The 21,746-nt window shown below is 35.1% G+C and overlaps 2 long non-coding RNA genes across 2 annotated transcripts in view; both read left to right on the top strand.

The window, feature by feature from the left end:
• Nucleotides 1–11,747, top strand: part of LOC132015745 (uncharacterized) — a 34,805-nt gene extending 23,058 nt beyond the window's left edge. Inside the window, exons 5-7 of the long non-coding RNA XR_009403758.1 lie at nucleotides 2,140–2,239; nucleotides 3,059–3,182; nucleotides 11,671–11,747. This is a non-coding gene — a long non-coding RNA (uncharacterized LOC132015745). The remainder of the gene's footprint in view (nucleotides 1–2,139; nucleotides 2,240–3,058; nucleotides 3,183–11,670) is intronic.
• A 202-nt stretch (nucleotides 11,748–11,949) lies between these two features.
• LOC132014947 (uncharacterized) lies at nucleotides 11,950–14,594 on the top strand. Its single transcript, XR_009403505.1, has 3 exons — nucleotides 11,950–12,148; nucleotides 13,375–13,518; nucleotides 14,344–14,594. It is a non-coding gene; the product is annotated as an uncharacterized LOC132014947 (long non-coding RNA).
• The last annotated feature ends 7,152 nt before the right edge of the window (nucleotides 14,595–21,746 follow it).

The raw sequence follows: 21,746 nt of genomic DNA, 5'->3' as shown, positions 1-21,746 counted from the left end.
TTACTCTTTCATAGTAATAGAGTAATCCTTTACAAACAGAACTGTGAAATCAGATCAACTCAACTGGATTAAATAAAAGCATAATACATGCAAAATTAAGTCATTAATAATAATAATAATAATTTAAGTTTCATTCGATCATTCCTCTGTTTTGTTTGTTTGTTTGTTTGCATTGGTGGGGGCAGAGGAAGAAGGATAAGCCAACTCCATACCCAGCAGAGGGCCCAACACAGGGATCTATCTCACAACTCTGGGATTATGACCTGAGCTAAAATCAAGAGTTAGAGGCTTAACCAAGTGAACTACCCAGGCATCCCTCATTCTTCTGTTATGGTGTTTATTCATATTGGGTTTTTGTTTTTAATTTTTTCTTCACCATTAACAATGTTATCATATATCCTTCTACCTAGATTTTTATCTACTAGTTCTTAAATGTTTTTAGGATAGATTCTCAAGAGATGAACTCCTGGGCAGAGAATTTATAAATTTTCATTTGTAATAGATGTTGTAAGATTGCTCTGCAAACATGCTACAATTTAAATTTTCACTAGCAATGCATAGGTACTACCCATTCCCCAGAGCGCTCTTCTAGATTTTTACAAACTCAGACACAAATGGCATTACTGGACTTAGGAAGCAGGCAGAACTTGTAGTAAAGGTGACTTGAAACTTAACTCAAGGTTTTTGGTTGGGAAATGTTTATATATTTCTTATTTCTGATCGAGACTGTCCTGAGAGCAGGAGGTTGAGCTGTTGCTGTCGGCAACTACCTTGGGTCATACATGGCCCACCTTTCCAGTCTCATCTCCGGTTAGTTCCCTTAGCTCTAATCCAACCACACTGAGATGTATTCTCCTTGCCATCCTTTCTTTATTCAAAATTTAATTTTCTTCTGCCTGAAATGTTGCCTATTATCAATCTGTTTTCATATTATAAGATGATGGAATCGAAGAAGTTCAGAATTTGGCGGTGGCGGTGGCGGTGGGGTGGGGTGGTAGGCAAGAGATGTATACTTTTACCTAACCCAGTATACATGCTTTTCTCCTGAACTTGTCGTTTAACACCTAAACTTAAAACTGTGCTTGTAGGAAGCTTTCCCTCATTCCTTCAGCTGACGTCATTTTCACCTCTATTGGAATCTATAATGCATTGCTTGTACTTTTTTTTTTTTTAAAAGAAGTTTAGTACAGTAGGTACCTTAGAATTTAGATAATCTTCTTATAAATTAAAACATCCCTGAAGGAATGAGTTGCCCTTACATATTTTTTGTAACAGTATCTTATAATGAGTAGAGATGTAAATATTTATTGAGTGAAATGTATATCTGTTTATAGTACAAGTGTGAAAGCATTTGAAGTTATTGCAAATAAAATAAAGAACAACAACAAAACCCCTAAATCCCACTAATATGAATTAGACAAAGACTTCGAGAAGAATCTGAGGCAGAGAACCATACCTATAGAAGCGGGAGTATATTTATCTGAAGTTATAAATTCTAATAATTTTGAATAGTCCTAAATTTCTGCTATCAAATGTGACCAGTCAGCGTATACCACTTGTTATAGATTTAATTGCATTCTCCGAAAAGATATGTTGAAATTCTCATTTCCTCTATCTCAGAATGTGATTTATTTGAATAGAGGGTTTTGCAGAGGTAATTAGTGAAGATGCAGTCATACTAGAGTAGGGTAGGCTGTTAATCCAGTAAAGATAGTGTCCTTATAAGAAGAGAGAAGACATAGAGACAGACACACAGAGAGAACACCATGTAAGGATAAAGCAGGCATCTTGGAGTGGGTACCTCAACAAACCAGGGACACTGAGGATTGTCAGCAACCACCAAAAACTAAGAAAGAATCATGGATCAAAGTGTCTGCCTCACAGTCCTCAATGGGAACCAGACTTTTCAATACCCTCGTTTTGGACTTCTAGCCTCCAGAATTGTGGGAGAGTAAATTTGTTTTTTGAAATCCTGTGGTAATTTGTTATGCAGCCCTGGAAAACTGATATGCCATTCTTCCCCCTGATCCTTTCTTCACAGTAAAAATGTAAATTCAATGATTTTAATAAGCTGATGGTCAACTGGTATTTGAGAAAAGTTAAGAAGGTAAAAACTGTTATTTGTGCTTACCTCTTCAGCCAGTGAGTAGAGAAGCCCTTTGAGGAACTGTAATTGATGAGAGAAGCCAAACACAGACAGATGTGCTATATCCCGGCAAGGGAAGTATCCAATGGCCAGGTAAGTAGATAAAAGAGTCAAAGCAGAGCAGGAGGTCTAAGGTTCATGTATTAATCAACATCGGGGAGATCTGAAGAAATTGAAGCAGCAGGTAGGCGATGGGTTGGTTCTAACACTGATGGATCAGAAGTCTTCATCAATTGAAGGATCAAGGGCAGTATAACTCGAGAACAGAGACACAGAGCCAGAGGAATGAGAAAGAAAAGGAATAATTCTGAAGTTGAAGCTGTTTGTTTCCCCAACTTCAACTTCCTTTGTTCTTGCCTCATAAAGACAAGTTTCAGTCTTAAGGAACTCTTTCTTCCCCGGATGCCTATGGAGGTCTTACAATATTAAAACAAATAGCCCAGTCGCACGGTTGCTGGAACAGGCAAACACCTGATTCTGGCGGAGGTAGTTCTTATATTGATCACTTAAGCCAGTCTTTTCATAAAATATTAACATTACAAGGCTTAGTTAGAAGATGTTAACTGCTGAGAGCTCTGGTGAGGTCTGAGTTTATGTTGGACTGTAACTCCAACATAATATTTTTCTTTAAAATCAGTAAACACAAAGACACGTTTCCTTTTTGCTAGAGAGGAAACTTCGGGATATTATTGTGGAACACCCTGCAGTTATTGCACGGTAAAGAAATATTCCTCATTTTAGTCTAGCATCTGAAATTTCACGTATATATAAAAGTACATAAAGTATATAAAATTTTATATAAAATTATAGATATGAAAGTATATAAAGTATATGAAATTTATATAAAATTTGTACTAAAATTTTATATAAAAATTATTGTCAACATTTCATGCATCCAACTTTAACTTGCAGCCTTCAGAGTACAGTCAGTGTGATGTTTTGCCCAGAGACTGCTGTTATCCCAAATGAGAAGGAATGTGTGGTACTATTAGAAATGAATACATCAAGCTATAGTCAAACACCAGGAGATAAATGGGTAAGTATGAGAATTTTTCAAAGATATGTCATTGCATTAGAATAATATTTGGGTGCTCAAATGGCAAAGGAGACCCTGGCAGAAGACCCCATAGGATGCTTCCCCAATTTGTATAAAATGGGAAATCAAGGTCTACAAAGACTTTTTGAGGTTTTGGGTTTTTTTTTTTTGTTTTGCACAGGATATTTAAATGAGACATTATCTGTCAATTAATTCACTTACAGTTGACCCTTGATAACATGGGTATTAGCGGCATTGACGCCCCCCATGCATTCAAAAATCCCCGTATAACTTGATTCCCCCCAAACTACTAATAGCCCACTGTCAACTGGAAGCTTTTTTAATAACATAGTCAATTACACATTTTTAAAGTTATATGTAGTACATACTATATTCTTATAATAAAATAAGCTAGAGAAAAGAAATGTTATTGAGAAAATATATTGACAGTATTGTACTCTATTTATATAAAAAAAGAAAACTTCCTATATGTGGACTTACGCAGTACAAACCTATCTTCTTCAAGAATCAAGTGTAGTAAAATTCCACAAAACCTTTCAAATATAAATGAGATACAAAGTGACTAATATAGTTCCTGTGCTCTAGGACTATATATAGGGAAGAGACAGATGTATAAAATTAACCATAATTTATGGCAGAATGTGATGAAATCAATTATAGAGTCAAATCAAAATCTGTATGTACACAAGAGAGCATAATTCCCACCAGGAAATCAGAGGCGTTTTCTTAGAAGATAAGGGGTTTGAATATTTGAATAGAGTTTAAAAAGTTAGACAAAGTTTCACCATTCAGAGGCAGAGAAAAAGAGGAATTCAAAGGGATGAGTAGTGAAGGCCTGAAGACAGTAAATGTTGAGATCAGGTAAGAAGTCTGGTGTGTCTGGAATGTAGGGAAATGAGGACAGTCATGTGACACTGAGATCACAGAGTGCCTAGAATGCGAAAGTTAAATTAGTTGCATGATATTCCTTGAGAAATGGCAAGTCAGAAAAATATTTTAGTGAGTTATAGAGTTTTTTTTAATCACCTTCCACTCAACATGTCAACTCTACAACTTTTTCTTGATCTCATTACTCAGTTGACAGATTGCAGGTTTTGTCTGTTTTCAGAGAATTACCCTTCTTTCCCTATTCCCTGACAGCTTTTCTCTTCAGATTCTGACTTTTGACATTTGATACATAAGCCTCTGAACCACAGTGTTTGTGTTGAATTATTTGATCAGGCATAAACTTGTATTTGTAGATTATCAATATTTGTTTTAAATCTTGGTAAGACCGAGCTTATCCTGTGATAAAATTTTGGCGTGAATGTTAACATTAGCTAAATGCTTCAAAGTCAGTCTGATTCACTTTACATTAACCTGATTTTTAGCATGAGATCCACAGAGATTACTCATCTAGCATCAAAATATGATGTAGAAATAAGATAAGTGAATTGACATGTATTCCTTAGAGCAATTCTATCCACTATTTCTTTCTTCGAAAGAGTTTTGACAGCTTGTCAAACATTTTCTTACAAAGAGTCATCATATGACTGCCTTCATCAAACTACCTGTCGGTTCACACCCATTCAGGCTTAAAACAGAATCAGTGTATACCCATTTGTTTCCAGCGTTGTGAATAAGAATTGCTCAATTCAACACATCCTGAGAGAATATGGTCCAATGGATTGAGCAACAAAAAGGAAGTTTAAAGTGTAGGCATCTATTTCTGGTGGGGTTTTATTTTTATTTATTTATTTTACAGACTTGTCATATATTTGAGAGGATTTTACTTTATTTCTGCCTAAATTCTCTTCTCCAGCCCCTAAACTTCCTTTGTGGTATTTGCCATCTGTCATCAAGAAGGTGATGCTGATGTACAAGATGTGATCTGTAGAAGAGAACATTATTTCTAAAAGTTTTTGGAAAGATACTTATTGAGAAACAAGTTATTCTCCATTCTCTTCTCTAGTTATAAGCTCTTGCACCCTGATTCATTGTGCAGCTCCAAATTAAAAAGAGTGTTGGGGTGCTGGGTGGCTCAGTTGGTTAAGCATCTGCCTTCAGCTCAGGTCTTGATCCCAGGGTCTTGGGATCAAGCCCCAAAGTAGGCTCCCTGATCAGCAGGGAGTCTGCTTCTCACTCTCTTTCTGCCTCACCCCTTGTTCCTGCTCTCTCTCTCAAGTAAATAAAAAAAATCTTAAAAAAAAAAAAAAGATTTTTCATTCACTCTTGTTAAAATTCTTGTCACCTTTTGCCTTTGTCTTCAAGATGTCAGTTCCGTCAAAGTAAAATGTTCCATATTACATTTCTATTTCTTTAGGACAAAAATGAAATCTAAGCTATTTCTGAAGGAAAAAAAAAATTGTTACACTGGATGCTTGTGGGCTTTTTGTTTCTCTTTTTTTCTCTGATTCTCTTTTTCATTCTTGAGAATGATTATAAAAATATGTGCTTTCATGAAATACCCCTACCCAATCTTGGGGCTTATATATTTTTTCAATATTAATTTTTGTGTCGATAAACTTATTTACCAGTTCAATTTTACTTTTTGAATATGTGTGAAAAATGGAAGATGCACCACTTTATCTCAGCACACCTTAATCCTTACTACCATGAAAGCAACTTCATTTAAGTTCTACATGCATCTCAACTTATTTTAAGAAACAAAATAGTGTATGACCTATCAATAAGGAAAATATTCATTGTAAAATTATTTTTCAATTACATGATGCCATACATGTTTTCATTATTGGCTATTACTTTAAATAATTCTGTTGCAAGTTTTCCCATGAAAGAAAGAAGTTTTAAAACTGGGTGCTAGGATTAATTTTTTATTATTTTTTAATTTAATTTTCTTAAGTCAGGAGTAATTTTAAAACCCAGAAGAAAAAAATAAATAAAATATGAAATGTCAGCAAGAGTAAAGATGGTCAAAAGTGGCTTCTTAGTCCTCTTAACTGAATGGTGAGTGATCAATGGAAATCCTTTGCAACCCTTGATGAAATTATGCATCAATTCCATTCTAACCTTTTTTTAAAGATTTTATTTATTTATTTGACAGAACGAGACACAGTGAGAGAGGGAACACAAGCAGGGGGAGTGGAAGAGGGAGAAGCAGGCCTCCCACAGAGCAGGGAGCCCAATTTGGGGCTCAATCCCAGGACCCTGGGATCATGACCTGAGCCCAAGACAGACACTTAACTGAGCCACCCAGGTGCCCCCTATCCTAGCCTTTTAAGAGAACTCTTGGCAAATACTTTATATTTCTGTGATACTCAAATTCATTCTTTCACTATACTATGCATAAGCATATTGAGTCCATTTATACCTAAAGTAATATAACTGACTTCTTTGGTTTGTTTTGTTTCAAGTTTTTATTTAAATTCTAGTTAGTTAACATAGAGTATAATATTGGTTTCAGGAATAGAATTTGCTGATTCATCACTTACAGATACCATCCAGTGCTTATCACAAGTGCCTTCCTTAATATCCACCACCCGTTTAGACATCCCCCACCCACCTCCCCTCCAGCAACCAAGGCTCAGTTTGTTCTCTGTGGTTAAGAGTCTCTTACAGTTTGCCTTCATCTCTGTTCTTTTGTTTTTTATCTTCCTTCCCCTATGTTCATCTGTTTTGATTCTTAAATTCCATACATGAGTGAAATCATAAGGTATTTGCCTTTTTCTGATCGACTTATTTCACTTAGCAGATTATACTCTAGCTCTATCCACATCATTGCAAATGGCATTGTTCCAAATTTAGTTATTGTTGATAATGCCACTATAAACATCAGGGTGCATGTGTCCCTTTGAATCGGTATTTTTGTATCCTTTGGGTAAAACCTAGTGGTACAATTGCTGAGTCATAAGGTAGTTCTATTCTTAACTTTTTGAGGAACCTCCATACTGTTTTCCAGAGTGGCTGCACCAGTTTGCATTCCCACCAACAGTGTGAGAGGGTTCCCCTTTTTCCACATCCTTGCCAAAATCTGTTCTCTCCTCTGCTTAGCCATTCTGACTGGTGTGAGGTGATAGCTCATCATGATTTTGATTTGTACTTCCCTGTTGATAAGTGATGTTGAGCACTTTTTCATGTGCCTGTTGGCCATTTGTATGTCTTTAGAAAAATATCTCTTCATGTCTTCTACCTATTTCTTAACTGGGTTATTTGTTTTTTTGGGGGGGACTTGAATTTGGTAAGTTCTTTATGGATTTTTGGTAGTAGCCCTTTGTCGGATATGTCATTTGCAAATATCTTCTTCCATTCCATATGTTGCCTTTTAGTTTTGTTTATTGTTTCCTTTGCTGTGCAGAAGCTTTTTATTTTGGTGAGGTACTAATAGTTCATTGTTTTTGTTTCCCTTTCCTCAGGACAGTTGTTTAGTAAAAAGTTGCTAAAGCTGATATCAGAGAGGTTGCTGGCTATTTCTCCTTGAATATTTTGGTGGTTTCTCACATTTAGATCTTTCATCCATTCTGATTTTATTTCCGTGTATGGTATAAAAAAATGGTCATTTTTTCTGTGTGTATCTGTTCAGTTTTCCCGACAGTATTTGTAGAAGAGACAATCTTTTTTCCATTGGATATTTTTTCTTGCTTTGCTAAGGATTGGTTGACCACATAGTAGTGGGTCCATTTCTGGGTTTTCTATTCTGTTCCATCGATCTATGTGTCTCTTTATGTCAGTACTATACTGTCTCAATGACTACAGCTTTGTAATATAGCATGAAGTTGGAATTGTGATGCTTCCAGCTTTGCTTTTCTTTTTCAGGATTGCTTTGGTTACTTGGGGTCTTCTGTAGTTCCCTACAAATTTTAGGATTATTTGTTCTAGCTCTGTGAAAACTTGCAATAATCCTAGAATACAGTTGACTTGGATATCACTATTGAAAAATATTACCACTTCTGATAGATTTGACCAATCTTTCTGAATGTCAGTTTTAAAACTTAAAAAACAATTCAATTGGTATCTGGAAAGTTGGTTTCTGAAAAGTCTTGACAGTAAGTTCTTCAGAAAATATTTAAGTCTCAGTAACAGGGAAGCTCTTGATTTTCTTTGGATTTGAAGCAACTATTGTAAAATAAATGGATTGTTCACAAGATTTCTGAGCATTTCTTTTTCTGTATTTTCTTATATTGTATTATGCTTGCCTGAAAACTTGATAACTTGTTCAGATTGCTGAACCTCATCGCTATTCTCTTTCAGGGATGGAAATGCATTTCTCTCAGTAAGTAAAATAGTCTGTGGCAAAAAGGTTTGTCCCCTTTGAATATGATTCACTATCATCCTCTCTCCAAAATCTATGAAAATTCAAATTGAAAGATATTATTCTATTAAGCGATGACATAATTCATACTCATAATTACACATATTACATTTGAAACCTGCTTATTTTTCTGCATCCTAGAATGAAAATAATTTGGTTGGTGTGATCCTTTGTGATCTCTAATGCTATTCATTTAAGCTGGTCTTTAGTTATAAAATTTCTCTATGCTTCCTTTTTTCTAAAGTTCCAAATAACCAAAAGTTTTCAGGGAATAGGAAGATGCCATTACATATAGATAGATAGCATATCACAAAGACCAAATAACAATACAAAGAAACTTAGATTACTGATTTTCCTCTCAAGTAAGTATTCACCTAATTTTATTTGAAGACTTTAATTTAGCATGCTGCATACACATCAGACACTCGATTAAACCTTGTTCAATAAGTGAATGAACTCCAGATAAAACTGCATTTAATTTTTTTAGTTTATTTAATATGATATTAACGTATTTTAGTATATCATTTTAATATGTGCAGATAATTTTATTACTTTGTCAAGGAGAATTTTTTCATAATCAATTTATTTTATAATGCACAGATTATGAAGTAACCATACTTGAAAGATCTTACATAAATTGCAATGAATATTAAAAAAACAACTTATCACTTTCCACAAGACATGTTTTAAACTAGTTCAAATTGTTTACTTAAAATTTTAATATTTCTTTAAGTTACTAACTCAAAACTTTTTTTGGTACCTAAAGACTAAATTAGGCAATATTTCTGGTATCTCTGAGGCTCATAATAATAAAAGTTTATGATACTAATAGTATAGAAAAATGTTATATTTAGGAAGGAACCCTTATATTTAGCTTGTGAAAGGTGACATACATCTAGGGGATATATCAATTATTTTCTATTCATAGATAAAGTGTGTTAGCAAAACGTTATTTAATATTACATCTACTTAAATATCATTTTGTTTCAGTGATATTGTTATACATAGCTTTTATGTCAATAATGTTATATTATGTATTCCTATTAATGTGTGACATTTAAAATTTCAGAACGAACATACATTTCTCCAGAAAAAAGGTTACCAGATTACTAACTTCATTGAACGTAATTATTTTATACATTAAGAAAGCATAATTATTTTATGGTTTAATATGATCTTAAAGATAATATAGCTCAACTCCTGTTGTCTCATTTCCCTTTCTTGTACTCACATTATACATGGATATTGAGGATGGATGAAATTATGTGTATTAAAGGTCATGCTATTATTATTGACAAGGAGACAACCAAAACATCTGACCTGCAATTTGTGTGTTTTTGCCCACTACACCATTCTATTTCTTCCCAAATTTGGGGTTTTTAAATGGCAGCGACTTATGGTGAATACAAGTCTTCTAAGCCAAATTTTCCATTAGTTCCTTTTAATCTGTGCATGAGTAATATGACCAGCAAATCTGGTTGAGATAAGGGGCATTCACAAAGTTCAAGGGACATGTTCAAGACTGTGTATAGCATAAGAGCCAGGATCATAAATCAAACGTAAGATTCTATAGTCGGTACATCTTTCACTATATCTCACAGCTTTTGGTCTAAACGTGCATTCAAGCCAGAGCGTATTACCATGCTGGGGGAAAGGCGAGGGTAGTTATGGCCAAAATATGTAAATGAGCACCTGCTGAAGACCACCAGAGCCATCTGCTGCTTGGATTCTCATACTCATTTGCCGACCTCTTAATGCTAGCTTTCTCTCTCAGTTTTTCAGGATGTGAAGGGAGGGCCACATTCTGTACAGATTTTAAGGCATTAGCAATCATTGAGATTACCTCATAATGAGCTTGTTGAAGAAGGACCCGCTTGATTTAGTATAGTAGGGTCAGTCCCAAACTGCTTGAAGACTCTGTGGGTCATTCTTAGAATGCAGCTTACAAGAATACTTGAAGTTGGCCTTATGGATTCTCAGTCATTCATTCCAGTATTCCTTTCAGCATTGGCCATAATTCTTGATTTATGATTCTAGGAAACTTCACAATCTAAATTTTCAATTCAAATCAGTGTACTCACTAAATACTTCTCCTAGTCTTATCAGCATCTGTGAAAAAGTCCTTTAGAAGTTCATTCACTTGATATTAACATTATAAAAATAAAGCAGAGTCAGATGGAAAATTGGAAATACACAGAAAAAAAAAAAACAGAAAAAAGAATAAAAGACGCAAGTAATAACACAGACTTGACTGTTCAGTTTAGGTGTATAGTTTTCATTATGAGTGTATGTATAATTTATATGTAAATTTTAAAATATAAGTAATATCAATGTTATTTACATATATACAAAACACAGTTAGTTACATCATCTCTGGTGTACGAATTTTACCATTTAGCAATATGCTATTAAAAATGTATCCTTCCATCCAGTATTATTCTTCAACATTGTTTAAAACAGTTTCATAGTGTTTTGTGATTCATAGTGAATCATGATTGATTTAAATATTGCCTTTTTTTTTTTTAAACATTGCTCTTTTAAGACTTAGGTTACTAACAATATCTTTGTTCATATTAACTTCTGTGAAAATCATTGCATATATATCTAATAATTTCTGTAGGAAAATCTTTAGGAATCTTTAGAAAAAAGTTGATATTGCTGTGTCAAAGATTATGAAATTTACTGCTAACAGATAAAGACTTTTTATGGTTAGACTTTTGAGATGACTTCATTATCCTTTTCTTATTTTTAAAGATATTATTTTTTTTTACTTGAGAGCAAGCATGAGTGAGAGAGAACAGACGCAGAGTGGCAGAGGGAGAGGGAGAAGCACACTTCCTGTTGGCTGAGCAGAGAGCCCAACAGGGGGCTCATAATCATGACCTGAGCTGAAGGCAGATGCTGAACCAACATAGCCACCCAGGCACCCCTCACCTGCTCACCAGAGCTTCCATTCTTAAACATTTACTGTGTGCTGAGTTCACATTACATGGATTTTCTTTTTCATTTTATACAACAAAATCCTTGCTGTTTACTATTATTATGCACAATTTACCAATTGGGTAGAATATGAATCAAATTTTAATTTATTATGTTTTAACATGCTTGGTCATGTCAGAGGTATGTATCCTTATGTTTTACATAGCTGGCTTTATGTGCCTTTACTTACTACTGTTAATATTCCCATGTGCTCAAAGATCTTTTATTTTTCTAATGTAGAAAGGAGCAAGTTAGAAAACCACCCTGCTAACTCCCTCATGCACTTGTGACAAAGACCTTCCATCAATCAAATCATGGATACAACTACTTCCTACCATTCTTTTCATCATTCTCTCAGGCCATTATTTGCAAGTCAAGTGGGTAATTCGTAGGTGTGTGCTCATTAAGAACCACTGCATGGAGTCCTTCTCTCTTTGAATTAGACATCAACAAACAGAACTGACTTCTTTTTTTTTTTTTTTTTTTTTTTTTTAAGATTTTTTTTTTTTTTTTGACAGAGAGAAATTACAAGTACACTGAGAGGCAGGCAGAGAGAGAGCGAGAGAGAGAGAAGGAAGCAGGCTCCCTGCTGAGCAGAGAGCCCGATGCGGGACTCGATCCCAGGACGCTGAGATCATGACCTGAGCCGAAGGCAGCGGCTTAACCCACTGAGCCACCCAGGCGCCCCAACAAACAGAACTGACTTCTAAAATAATTGGTGAGAATTAATTTTACTACCAAATAGAAATACTATAGAGGAGAATTTGGAGAATGATTAAGAAGTGCCTATACTGAAAATCGTCATACTACATATTATATTATATGTGGGTGATGTAATGTTATACATCTCATATTCAAGACTATGTTAACAACAAACTTTTTGGTAATGAATTACAATAGCTTAACTGGTAATTCTTTTTTGACTCATGATACAGAATTAGGCAGAAAAGGACTTCTGAAAATATGGTATTTCAATATTAAATCATTTTATGCAAATCATTTCATTCTATTTTTACTTTTTATACTTCTAGTTAGGTATTTAATTCTTCTGTGTCGGTATGTCAGATTACATGTCTATGCTTGTCAATGGGTAATAATAAATGTTTATTAATGGCTTATTTACCAATAATGATGTTTTAACGAGAATAACTCAATATGTTGTTCTTTCTGTACAAGGATCAATAAAGTTGTTAAGATAGATGCAATAAACCAGATTCTTAAATATATACTAAGTTAAGAAAAATAGTTAAGTGAATTTAACATTCTAAAGAGTATTATTTGCTTATAATTTCAAAAAATTACCACTTTTTTACTGTAATTTGAAGGACAGCTAAATAAAATTTTAGTCACCTCTCCTGAGAATTCATTTTTAATCATCATGCTTTTCTAATTAAAAATTAAAAAAGCTTTGTAGTTCTTAGACCCATAGTTATATTTTGTGGTTTACAATGTTATTTCACAACAAAGAATACTTTTCAAGTTATTTTCAATGCTTTCAATACTCTAAACTTTTAATAAGATTAGTTTTTAGTTTGATTATCTAGATTTGTTAACCAACTGACTCTGAAAATGTAACAAAAAGCTTCCATGAGTTTGGAGAGGAAGAACATGTTGGCCAAGCAATTTATGACTTAGTCTCACAAGCCAAAAAACACTTTGGCCTCCGTTAAAGCACTTTTGAGAGCTACAGTAGTTCCCCCTTATCCTCAGGGCATCCATTTTACACCCCCAAAGGATGCCTGAAACTGCAGCTAACACCAAACTCTATATATACTATGTTTTTTCCTATCCATGATAAAGTTTCATTTGTAAATTAGGCATAGTAAGATATTAACAATAATAATAATATAGAGAAATTATAACAATATAATAAGAGTTATATGAAAGTGGTCTCTCTCTTTTTCAAAATATCTTTTTTTAAGAGATTTTATTTATTCACTTTAGAGATATAAAGACAGCACAAGCAAGGGGAGAAGCAGAGGCAGAGTAACAAGCAGACTCCAGAGCCCCACATGGTGCTCCATCCCACAACCCTGAGATCATGAGCTGAAATCAAGAGTTAGAAGCTTAACCTACTGAGCCACCCAGGTATTCCTCTCAAAATACCATATTGTACTGTACTTATCTTTCTTCTTATGAGTGAGATGATAAAGTGCCTACATCATGATAAGAAATGAGGTCAATGACATAGACATCATGAGATAATGTTAGGCTACTACTCACCTTCTGCCCACTTGTCAGAAGGAGGATCATCTTGACTGTAGGTAACTGAACCCACAGAAAGTGAAAATGTGGAGTAGGGGGGAGCTCCTGTACATTGAAAACAACCAGTATGTTAGTGTCATGGGTGTAGAAATTCCATCTTTTTTTTTTTAAAGATTTTACTTATTTATTTGACACAGAGACAATGAGATCACAAGTAGGCAGAACAGCAGGCAGAGAGATGGGGGCTGGGGAGAAGCAGGCTCCCTGCCAAGCAGAGAGCCCAATGCAGGGCTTGATCTCAGGACCCTGAGAGCACGACCTGAGCCGAAGGCAGAAGCCCAACCCACTGAGCCATCCAAGTGCCTCTAGAAATTCCATCTTTTAATTATGAAGTTTAATTTTGGTCTTCCCAAGGATTTAGCAAAATTTCCAGTTTGATCAGGCTACCTTTTTATTGTGTAGTGACTTAATCTCCCCTTCTCTCTTTGAAATTTTCCTGCTAAGAATTAGTGTGTACCAAAAAACAGGATGGCCTCATTTCTTTCCCTAAGCCAGTTTTTCATTAGCTTTGCAGCAATCCAAACAAATTTTATTTTTACCTTTTATTATATGTGCCATTCATACATTTTTAGTTTAGTACTGAAAACCCAGGGGTACCACTTTATTTTCCACATTACTGATTTTTTATTGTACCTAATTCATCCGCAGATTTTGGACCATGCAAAATGGCTTATTGGAGTTGAGATCAGCATGCATTCTACTGAAGCTTACTGGGTTTGAAGCATCAGCTATCCAAGATCTCTCTCATGGAACATCAGCTGTAGGCCCTATATTTTCATATTCCCAACAGTTGGTGTAGTCATGGGGAATCACAGATAACTAAGCTGGAAGAGATTTTTAAAAATCATTTGGTTCCAACCATTTGTGCTATATTCCAATGTAACTCTTCCCAACTGCCATTAAACCACACTTCTAAATTCTCCTGTTTTGTTGATCTTTCCAGTGAAATAGTTCTTGCATATTGCCAACCTATTGGTAAATTTTCATCTTTATCCTACTCCATTTCTCAGCAGCATTAGACACAATAAACCATGATAGCTTTCTTGAACCACTGTCTTGACTTCGCTGCCATGACACTTTTCAGTGGCTACTGCTTCTCATCTTACTTTTCTGGTTCCTTCTTTTACACCTGATTTCTAAACATCCTCTGTGCCCCAGGGATCAGACTTAAGCCCTTTTCTCTTTTTTCCATAGATAATTTCATCTAGTCCTGTGGCTCTAAATGCCCTCTAGATTCTGTTGACTCTCAAATTTATATCTTTATTGCTGAATATCCAGGAACTCCAGATCATGTGGTATGTCCATTTCCATGAATCAATCTAGACAGCTAATAGGCATCTGAAATTTTACATGTACAAAGAAACCAATTGGTTCCCACAATCCTTTCCCTTGCACTGTGAACTTACGTAGGCCACACAGACAGTGGCAACCCCAGAATTCTTTATTTTCCCTTAAATCCCATGTGAAAATGCATCAGCCAAACATGTTAACATTATTAGCAAGACTAATCCAAAATTGTAGTGGATTTATTATGTGGAAATTACCCCCTAAGTATATCTCCAAAGAAAAGCCACATGACCCTCTTTCTCTAGGCCATGAGAAATAAATGGTGAGTGGCATGCCAACATCCTTCAGAAATGAATTGTGGAGAATTTTTTTCTCTAATGTAGCAATACTCATGGTCTTACTTGCTGATAGAAATGAAAATATCAACCAAAAAATATCAAAGCTACTATAGATTCACTATGGATTCAAGCTCAGCAAAAATCAACAAAATGGGGTTTTGTCATGAGAGACACTACAGATGAAAAGGACTCCCTCAGAAGTTAGGTGAATTTTGGAGAATATTAATAGATTACCACAAGGTAGTGAACTGTTGGTCCAATCATGCTTTTCTCACTGAAGATTTTATTTCTACCTCTGGTGAATGGTAAGCAGATATTAACCTTAAAAATGACATTTTGTCTTGCCCAACATAGTTGAAAACTCCAGAAATTTGATTACACTGAGCAGGGATAGTAATACAAATTCATAGTATTGTCTCAAGGATTTATGCCAAATAGAGCCACAGCCTGCGGAATCTTGATTATCTTATCATGCTATAGGTTATGACTCACCTACTGATGTCATTAAGCTGACAAGACTTAGAAGGCCAGTTTGCTAGTGCCTCCAAAGCCCACATAGGACAAGTATGTACCCAGTGAAGGGTGGGAAATTCAAGGAAATACAAACTCCTGAAACCTCACTGAAGCTTTTGGGGGATCAATGAGTAGAGTAGTTGTCAACACCAGGGGATAAGTCGCTTCATCATAGATCACTTACTTTAAGAAAGACACACAATGCTTATTAGACTACTTGCTATTTTGATGATGGAGTATAGCTTTGTGTAATTCAAAAAGGCAAAAATTCAGTATATAAATATAAAAGTGTGCATTTATCAATATTTTGAGGTAGAACAAAGGCTTTGTGCAAAAAAATGGGCTTTGTTTTTCTTTGCTTAGATTATCATTTTCTTATTTATATCCATATTTAAACTTTTCTAAACTGGGTGAGAACTTAGAAACACGAGCAAAGCAATTTAAGTGCAGAGATCTTTACAGACATAGATTTTCCCCAGTTTTTATTGTCTCATACCTAATTGATCATAATTTTAAAATACTTAATTTTATTAAGTATTTCCATACATTTAATTTAGTTTTTTTCTTTTAAAGATTTTATTTACTTATTTGACACAGAGAGAGATAGTAAGAGATGAACTACAAATTGTGGGGGGTGTGATGTGTGAGGGAGAAGTAGGCTTCCCAGTGAGCAGAAAGCCTGAAGCTGGGCTGAATCCCAGGACCCTAGGATCATGACCTGAGCTGAAGACAGATGCTTAAGGTGCTCCCATTTAACTTAGTTTTTAAAGAATCAACTTTCTTTTCACATTCATATTTCACTTAGTTTATATAATAATTAATTAACAAGCAATTACCGGTAGAAGCACTATATACACAAATAGGTATCAGAATAAGTACAATGGAATTTCGGCAAGCATATAACAACTCAATTAGTGGACATAAAAGAGTGTATATAAAAGCATTTGTTCATTTTGCAAACAGGTAAAAGTTAAGTGAAGATAGGTTAACCAAGACCAAGAGAAGAGAAGTGTGTAAGCAGCTTTACTGCTTAGCCCTTATGGTTCAATAGATTCAATGGTGCTGAAATTGTTTGTGGCAGATTGGAATACTCTATGGCTCTTAAAGAACCCCATATTTTAGCGGTCCAACCAACTACGTAGTGGCAGGCTAATTACATTGGACAGCTTCTCTCATTCTCATGAGAATAGATATTTATTTTGAAATTTAAAAAACACCCAAAACAAACAGACTTACTAATACCAATGTGCATATAGGGAAAACATTAAGTGTTGACCTAGGCTATTTAATAGACAATAAGATATTGACACACAGTAGAAACAGAGAGGAGTATGAACAAAACCCAACTGGTTCCCTGGGGAACCTCATGGTATTTGACCCAGTGATAGATGTAAGAATAGATAAGATGGCTAGGAGAGTGTAAACCTGTATTGGATGTATAAAGGTTTTACTTACTCTTTAACTTTGGTGGAAGCTAAAGTGGAGTATATAACCCTACCCCTCACTTTTTGGCAGCTAAACATAGACTTCAGATCTAGTTCAGCTATAGCGTTGCTTTAGTTTCAGATATTTAACTTTGATGCTGCTGGGGAGGAAAAATTTTCTTGTACCCTTCAAAGATTCTTCCAACTGGTGTGAGGATTAATTTGAAAGGAGACAAAAAAAAAAAAAAACCAGGAGAAAATAAAATTTAATTTTCTATATACAGGAACCCCATATACCTGAGAGATTCAAAGACAGAAAGGTAAAATGAGGCATATGTGCCCATCCTGAGTTAAGGAATGTCAGAGGGCCCTGGGGACTCAAAGGGGAGGAGGTCAATTCACAGGGCACTGTGAATTCACAGGGCATTGAAGAACAAATAATTTGGTAATTAGCTGTTTGCTCAGCCATACATATGGGCCACTCAGTTAAAATATCTCTAGTAATAATTCATTCTGGGAAAGACACTCAGTTTAGATTTTTCTATATAGTTAAGAGAAGGGCAAAAGTTTCTCTCAAGCCTACAGGGTCTCAGTTGCCTTCAGCTCAACAGTACACCTACTATTGCAAAAATAGCTTATGGCATTTTTTTTTTCTTTCTTTCTTATTGATTTTAATTCAGCCTAGTATTTATTGAGCTACTACAGCTCAAAGTAGTCCACATGCCGAAGTGGCACATTTTGGGAATACTTGCACTGAACCCATTCAAGGTTATGAGGTAAAGGCAGGGGCACTGGTTAGTGTTTATTTTTGTGGTGATGCTCAGCACTTGTGAGGCCAATGGTATGGCAGCAATGGTTCAATCATTGCTGCAGTCAGTAGCAGGAAGTCAGCAAGCATCTAATTGCCTTGCTCCTTGACCTCCCATGGCCTTTACTTATTTCTAAGCTTGCTCATTTGCATACCAGCTGATTCTTTGGGCTTTCTGTAAATCCTTTTATAAATTCCTCTTCTGAAATAGTGGGCTAGAACTAGATTCTTTTGTTTGCAATTAAGAATTCTGATTTGGTAGTGTTTTTTAAACACACAAACATATTTCGCCTTTCACAACAGGCATAGATTTAGTACATTTATGTGGCAGGAATGCCAACTAGGCTGAAACTGAAGACAATTTAAGCAAGAATAGAATTGTAACTTTACTTGTGATTTTCTTTCCTTTTTAAATGATATTCGCCTAACCCATTTGTATGCTTGCACAACAACTACTCTATACATTAGCTACTATTTTTACAAATGTTTAGAATTAATATTTACAAAGTTGGCCTGGAGTTTTTTCCTTTTCAATATTCTGCCAGAATTAAATATATTTTAACCTTAAGAATAAAAGTACACCTACTATTGCAAAAATAGCTTATGACATACTTTTTTTTTGAACATTGAAAAATTTTTGTTTACATTTACATTTCTTCTGAAAATTATCTTTAAAGTATGGAAGATTTTATGTATGTCACCCTTATTTTTCCCCATTTTATTACCCTCTTAAGTTTACTTTTATACTTTTTGCCATATGATATGAAAGTTTTAAGTCGCTATTTTAGTGAACACAATAATCTTTTCTTGGTATTTTTCTTCTTTATTTTTGATCCTGGGCCTTGATTACACTGCCACTACCCTTTGTCCCTTAATCACGGGGGAGTTAATAACAGCTTCCTGCTGTTGCTACATTATGCATTACCTTTTTGGGTTTTCAGCTATACTATCATAGGAAAAATCAATTTTCTGTATTAAACTTTCTTTGTTTAAAATCTTTAGATGGGGAGTCACTTTTAATTAACTGGAAAACCTCTGGACTTTGTTTCTCTAAATAGTATAAGAAATGAATTTACCTTGGTCATTTTTTTTTAGCATTTTGACAAGTTGTTACAAAAAGAGTTGTTTAAACATCCAATGTTATATGAGAATTACAAATGCCTGTAATTTGTTATTACACTGAGTAAATCTGTTTCTGTACTTACAACCTGTTCCGTTAGAGTTTGTCTATATTTATGCCCTTCAACAGTTTGTTTATAATCTGATAATATCTGGAAGTTTAAGATTGTCCCTATTTGATGTGGTTTTCAAAATTATCTTTGTTATTTTCTTCCATTTATATTATTTCATTATATTTTTCCATTATAGTATTCTCTCAGAAAAATTGCTATTGTTTTGTTAAATCTGATAAGGAATCCTTTAGGGTATTTGTAAGAGTGGCATTACGGTAGAAAGAACAAACATCTTTATAATAGTCTTTTTTAAAAATAATTTTTTAATTGTTTTATTAACATGTAATGTATTATTAGCCCCAGAGGTACAGGTCTGTGAATCGCCAGGTTTGCACACTATGCACTCACCATAGCACATACCCTCCTAATGTCCCTAACCCAACCACCCCTACCTCCACCACCACCCCGCAACCCTGTTTGTTTTGTGAGATTAAGAGTCTCTTATAGTTTGTCTCCCTCCCAATCGCATCTTGTTTCATTTTTTCCTTCCCTACACCCCAAACCCCCTACATTGCCTCTCAAATTCTTCATATCAGGGAGATTATATGATAATTGTCATTCTCTGATTAACTTATTTCACTCAGCATAATACCCTCTAGTTCCATCCACATTGTTGCAAAAGGCAAGATTTCATTTATTTGATGGCTGCATAGTATTCCATTGTATATATACACCACATCTTCTTTATCCATTCATCTGTTGATGGACATATAGGTTCTTTCCATAGTTTGGCTATTGTGGACATTGCTGCTATAAACATTCGGGTGCATGTGCCCCTTCGGATCACTACATTTGTATCTTTAGGGTAAATACCCAGTAGTATGATTGCTGGGTCATAGGGTAGCTCTATTTTCAACTTTTTGAGGAACCTCCATGCTGTTTTCCAGAGTGGTTGCACCAGCCTGCATTCCCACCAACAGTAGAGGAGGGTTCCCCTTTCTCCGCATCCTCACCAACATCTGTCATTTCCTGACTTGTTAATTTTAGCCATTCTGACTGGTGTGAGGTGGTATCTCATTGTAGTTTTGATTTGTACTCCCCTGATGCCGAGTGATGTGGAGCACTTTTACATGTGTCTGTTGGCCATCTGGATGTCTTCTTTGCAGAAATGTCTGTTCATGTCCTCTGCCCATTTCTTGATTGGATTATTTGTTCTTTGGGTGTTGAGTTTGATAAGTTATTTAAAGAATTTTGGATATTAGTCCTTTATCTGATACATCTTTTGCAAATATCTTCTCCCATTCTGTCAGTTGTCTTTTGGTTTTGTTGACTGTTTCCTCTGCTGTGCAAAAGCTTTTGATCTTGATGAAGTCCTGATAGTTCATTGTTGCCCTTGCTTCCCTTGCCTTTGGTGATGTTTCTAGGAAGAAGTTGCTGCGACTGAGGTTGAAGAGGTTGCTGCCTGTGTTCTCCTCAAGGATTTTGATGGATTCCTGTCTCACATTGAGGTCCGTCATCCATTTGGAGTCTATTTTCATATGTGGTGTAGGGAAATGGTCCAGTTTCATTTTTCTGCATGCGACTGTCCAATTTTCCCAACACCATTTGTTGAAGATACTGTCTTTTTTCCATTGGACATTCTTTCCTGCTTTGTCAAAGATTAGTTGACCATAGAGTTGAGGGTCTATGTTTGGGCTCTCTATTCTGTTCTGTTGATCTCTGTGTCTGTTTTTGTACCAGTACCATACTATCTTGATGATGACAGATTTGTAATAGAGCTTGAAGTTTGGAATTGTGATGCCACCAACTTTGGCTTTCTTTTTCAACATTCCTCCAGCTATTCAAGGTATTTTCTCTTCCATATAAATTTTAGGATTATTTGTTCCATTTCTTTGGGGAAAAAAATGGATGGAATTTTGATAGGGATTGCATTAAACGTGTAGATTGCTTTAGGTAGCATAGACATTTTCACAATATTTGTTCTCCCAATCCAGGAGCATGGAACATTTTTCCATTTCTTTGTATCTTCCTCAGCTTCTTTCGTGAGTACTTTATAGTTTTCTGACTATAATTATTTGCCTCTTTGGTTAGGTTTATTCCTAGGTATCTTATGGTTTGGGGTGAAATTGTAAATGGAATTGACTCCTTAATTTTTCTTCCTTCTGTCTTCTTGTTGGTGTATAGAAATGCAATTGATTACTGTGCACTGATTTTATATCCCAACAATTTACTGAATTTCTGTACAAGTTCTAGAAGATTTGAAGTGGAGTCTTTTGGGTTTTCCACATAAAATATCATATCATCTACAAAGAGTGATAGTTTGACTTCTTCTTCGCTGATTCAGATGCCTTTAATTTCTTTTTGTTGTCTTATTGCTGAGGCTAGGGCTTCTAGTACTATGTTGAATAGCAGTGGTGATAATAGACTTCCCTGCTGTGTTCCTGACCTTAGCGGAAAAGCTCTCAGTTTTTCTCCATTGAGAATGATATTCTCTGTGGGTTTTTCATAG

Source organism: Mustela nigripes, chromosome 4 (assembly GCF_022355385.1).
Source record: "Mustela nigripes isolate SB6536 chromosome 4, MUSNIG.SB6536, whole genome shotgun sequence".
Taxonomy (NCBI): domain Eukaryota; kingdom Metazoa; phylum Chordata; class Mammalia; order Carnivora; family Mustelidae; genus Mustela; species Mustela nigripes.
The sequence above is the reverse complement of the archived record's forward strand: the minus strand, read 5'-3'. Positions and strand labels throughout refer to the sequence as shown.